Source organism: Cryptomeria japonica, chromosome 8 (genome assembly GCF_030272615.1).
Source record: "Cryptomeria japonica chromosome 8, Sugi_1.0, whole genome shotgun sequence".
Classification (NCBI taxonomy): Eukaryota; Viridiplantae; Streptophyta; class Pinopsida; order Cupressales; family Cupressaceae; genus Cryptomeria; species Cryptomeria japonica.
In genome coordinates this window covers 599432212-599437299 of record NC_081412.1, presented here as the reverse complement: position 1 = coordinate 599437299, position 5088 = coordinate 599432212, and the positions used below count along the sequence as shown (strand labels likewise).

The following is a 5088-nucleotide window of genomic DNA, read 5'->3' as shown; positions in this document are numbered from 1 at the left end:
GCTTTTCAATTCTAAAATCCTAGTTTCTATGGGAATGAATGTACCATGGTGCGAAAACTGGATCAATAGATATAAAAACATTAGTCACTAAGAAGTAGAAAAAATCTTTATATAGATATATTCTTGTTTCATATGGCTTCTCAAGTCTATTTCTAGTTTCCTGACCCGATGAATGAATGGATTGATAGACATATAGGCTTTCCTAGTAGCATATTTTGTTTCCCTTAACAATTTAAATGTACATCACTCCTATCATTTTAACATATTGAGGTGAAATCATACAAGAACTTCATACAACTCGATGTTGGAACATACTATAATAATATTATACTATTACATCATAACAGATGCGCACCTTTGTAAATGAATGATAACAAAGTAACATTAATTTTATTTATGAGCATTTAATTTTCAGAATTGTTTAGCAAATGGTTATTGTTGTTTTGAATGTAACCAATCATCCTTTGTGTATTGCATGCAACCTTCCATCAATCAATGCCTCTCAATATTCCATTTCTCACTGTCTTACCAATTCCATGATGAATATGCTCAATTAAATAATTATTTGGGAAAAAATTACTGTCTTATAAATGCAATAACAGATATAAAGACCAAACAGCAATTAGCTAATAACTGTATGTACCAAGCCGTGTAATTGTAGTCTTTGAGATTTAATTTAGCAGTCAAATGGTAACAAGTGGTTTTTATCAAGCCCATACAAACCTAAACAAAAACTAATGCTGTTTTGTCAAAAACTCTAGGAACATCAATAATAGCTAGTGTTGTTTTGCCAAAGCCTTTTCAAACACCGAAAAGAACTTGCTCTGTTTTGCAGAACCCCATTGAAACATCAACACTTGTTGCCATTGTTTTGCCAAAGCTTCTGAAAACACCAAAAATAGCTAGTGTTGTCTTGTCAAAGCTCCCAAAAACACAATCAATTGCTAATGTTGTTTTTCCAAAAACTTTAAATACATCAACCGCGGCTAGTGTTGTCTTCCCAAAGCCTCTAGAAACACCAGCAATTGCCAGAGTTGTCTTTCCAAAGCTTTTAAATATGTTAACAATGGCTAAAGGTGTCTTCCCAAAGACTCTAGAAACTGTAACAATTGCTAGAGTTGTTTTTCCGAAGCTTACAAATACAACAACAATGGCTATTGTTGTCTTGCCAAAGCCTTCATAAACACCAGCAATTGCTAGAGTTGTTTTCCCAAAGCCTTTGAAAACATCATCAATGGCCAGTGTTGTTTTGCCTAAGCCATTGAAAAAGCAAACAACCATAATGTTTATTGTTGCTGTCATCTTCAACAACTCTATTCCTCTGCCTTGCTGCTTTCACACTCCAGCTGTTAACAAACAAGAATCCATATCATGCTATTGAAATCATACTTATAAATTGAGATCTTGCAATAACTTTGTACACTAATACCAATACCAAGAACAACATTTAATTGTATTTGGTAGTTGTCAAAAGAATTTGTTTAAACATAGTTAAAGTGGAACTCAGACATGACCACTAATCATCGAACAACAGATCTTACCTACTTAAGTTACAAATTAAAAATGTGTGGCTTGTGAACTATAGAAATCATAACATAACCAAGAACTTAGGAAAAGTTAAAAGAAGTCCGAATCTCCCTTCACCCAAAAATTGTGAAGCTGCAATTACGGAACTAGATAAGTAAACAAAATCCATACAAGGAACCCTTCTGTTTGGTACATTACCGTCAAACTTGACTCCCTGAATTCACGACTAATGCATCACAAGTTACTACTTGAAGCTGTTATAATAGCAATAATTAAGTAAACATAAGAAGTACCATATTCACACTTCAAATTCCACAAGCATATATTACGTGATAAAACAATTTTATATATAAAGCTAGTGGACAAGATTAAGGTAAGACTAATATAGATTTGATTTCAAACCTCTGTTAATACAAATAAATTTGCTTGTTGAAGTAGTTTACACAGGGACAAGACCATTTGTTAAAGCCTTGAATCAAAATGACCTTTTAAAGCAAACATTTTAAGGAAATTAGTTTTGAGAACCTCAACAATCAAGACAAGTGCAAGAGCTAGGTAGATACCCTTAAATAGTCAATTCTGTCATCTAAACAGAAAATCACACCAAAAATAATATTCACTTACTTTGTGACAACTAAACAAAAACTCACATCAAAAAGATTTCCAAAAGAAATGGAAATGAGATTTGACTATGTAACTAGTTTGAGTTTGACATCTGAACAAAGCAGCAATTAGACATATGCTTGCAATAGATGATAACTAATCATTGAGATCTTTTGCTTTACATTGTTTTGTATTGCATTCCTTTGACCCTGACTCCTTATGGTTTTTGGCAAATGTAGACAAATATCCAATACAACAAGGGTTTTATCTAGTATAATGAACAAGTGCTTGATAGTTTATCAAGTCCCTTTTCTCCAGCCGACCTTAACCACCAGTATATATATATCAAGGTTTCTGGGGGACGGGGTACTTGGAGACGTTGGAGACTGGTATTGGTACTGGTACGGCTAAATTTCAAAAATACGAGACGGGACGGGGTGGTACTTCGAGATGCCAATTTTTTTCAAATATAATTTAATAATTTCTAGAAAATATCATGACATAGATCTTTGAAAACAAAAACAGTGGTAAAGTTTAATTTTAAATTTAAAATTGAATAAAAAATGGAATAAAAATTGCTTCCAATATTGGTACCATGGACAATCTAAGTGGTCTGTGCATCGGGAAGTTTCCGGTACCGGAGACGCGATATATATATATGTTTTTGGAACCATGGGCCCAAAGTTGGTGCCAACTTTGGGCCCATGGTTCCTAAAACCAGGCAGGAATATTTTCAATCTTGATTGTCATTTTGGCAGTGCACAATTCGATCATTTAACTCACTGCTTATGGAGATTTAGCTGGCATTCAAGTACAACACCCCTTGATTGCAACATCCAAGGTTAGGACGAAACTCCTATCTTGTTTGAGTCAATTAATACAGAGATTAAGTGCTGATTAAAGAACACAGATCCATTTGCAGTTTAAGTGATCAGGTTTGCACAATCAATCTGAGAGGAATTTTCACTAATTTCTGGAGTGCCATAGATCTTCAGACTATTGGAGAAGCTTGATGCTGTTTTGTGAGCCACACCAGTGCCTTCCTGATCATTGCTATACAGAAGGCTACAGCTAGTCACTGAGAAGTCTAACCTACGCATAACCGATCCAATTACATAGACCGCACCACTCTGAGGCACTCTGGTGGACCTGGTCACACTTATATCCTATTATCAGAAACCTATGGAGTGGCAAGGAATTTAGAAGCATTCAATCTAGAGGTAGGAATGTTGACCCATTCTGTGCTGTAGTATATTTGCGCCCTAGATCCACCATATTATAGATCTGCAGGCTGTAAAGGACATCTTCTGCTCATCCCTCAAGGGGCAATGCAACACTACGGACGCCTGTTGAGTTACACCTGAACAAGTGACTTGTCGCTATACAGACATATAATTGATGCAGTGCATGCATAGTCCAGCCCTGCTAGTTCTTATATAATTAATTAGTCTGCGAATTCCAATTCTGAGTGTAAATCTTTCAGTTTACAATTGAGGAGTTTTTGACAGTTGATTACTTCCACATAGCTGATTTATTGTAAGAGAGAAAAGAAATACCGGATTGGTTTATCACATAGTTTGGAGTCCAATATCTATTACAATAAGCAATAGGAACTTAATAGTTTAAGATTTATAGTAGAGATATATACTGAAAACAATCAAGTAGAGATAAATACTGTGCAACAATCAAGAAGGTCCTCATGGTTTGTCATTGAAATATAAGAAACAAATGGTATTTATGTGTTTTGACCCTTCCAAACAACGCCAAAAAAACTAGAAGAATTAGGTTCAACAAATGTTTCCAAGGAAAATCGATTGTCTACAATTGTTGAATAGTAAATGTCCCTGGAGTTCCCAAATTAGAGAGCCACATTGACATGTGATAAAAAGTTGAAATTAGGCAAAACGAACGAGAAAGATTAACCTCAGGTTGCCAAAATTTGCCCAAATGGCAGATCCATCCCACATACAAGCAGTATTTGCTAATAATGTCTGGGTGAAAAGAAAAAAAACTGTATGCAATTAAAGTGGGGTGGAAAAAACCATGGTTCTACTATTAAATTAAATCAAATTTACCAATTCTAAAGCTCAAATAGCATTTGTGATGCCCTCCCACAAACCTTTTTAACTAAAAGCTATATTTTAAATATGAAAATTTTCACTCTCCATTTGATGATTTTAGCAACTCTTCTGTATTTTTCTTACCGATCTTTCCAATTCCATCCATTCTAGACACAATATTCGACATCAACCTTCCATCGTACTCTGTGATACACCGTTGCCGCACCTACAAACTCGACCACACCATTCGTCGTAAAATGTCAAAACTATAACAAAAACGAAAAACAATTAATCACATAATGCTGTTTATGATGTTTACCTGACAATTTCATTGTTTGAAGCTGCGATGCAAAAGATCAGAAAACAAATGTTCACGGCAAGAAAGGCGGACAAAAATACCCTAACCCTATGTACATATACAGGTGTTCTATTGAACTTTTTACAAACCCTAGGCAGCAGATACAAGCCTTTTGTTTAACCTTTAACAAACCCTTGGTAGACAAACAAACCGTCCATGTAATCCAAACCAAAAAACTGAATTTATGGTCTTCTTCATATAACATACTTGGCCTATTTTGATTATTATTTGGTTATTTTTTATATATATAAGGACTAGGGGAAGAGCACATCTACCATTCATGTTCCAATAATCATTCATTCCTCACACACTCAATCCTCCAATTACTAGCTTTAAAAGGATCAAAAAACAAATAATTAAAAGTTCATTAATAAATTACACATGTACTAATAGCCACTCATTTTTTCGCTTTTTTGAGTCATAATTGGTCCATTTGTGCATTTTTATTGGTACCCATAGCACACAACAACTACTGGGGCATTTATGCATAAGTACTGGTGATTTTGAGTGCACAGTTATTGAGACATCTTTAAATAGTTA

The 5088-nt window shown here is 34.6% G+C and overlaps 1 long non-coding RNA gene across 1 annotated transcript; it reads right to left on the bottom strand.

Annotated features, from left to right (window-relative positions):
• Positions 1-638: 638 nt before the first annotated feature.
• On the bottom strand, positions 639-4716 carry LOC131049318 (uncharacterized). The gene is made up of 3 exons (XR_009106711.2): positions 4510-4716; positions 4335-4416; positions 639-1346 (listed from the first exon to the last, which is right to left on the bottom strand). It is a non-coding gene; the product is annotated as an uncharacterized LOC131049318 (long non-coding RNA).
• Positions 4717-5088: the final 372 nt, after the last annotated feature.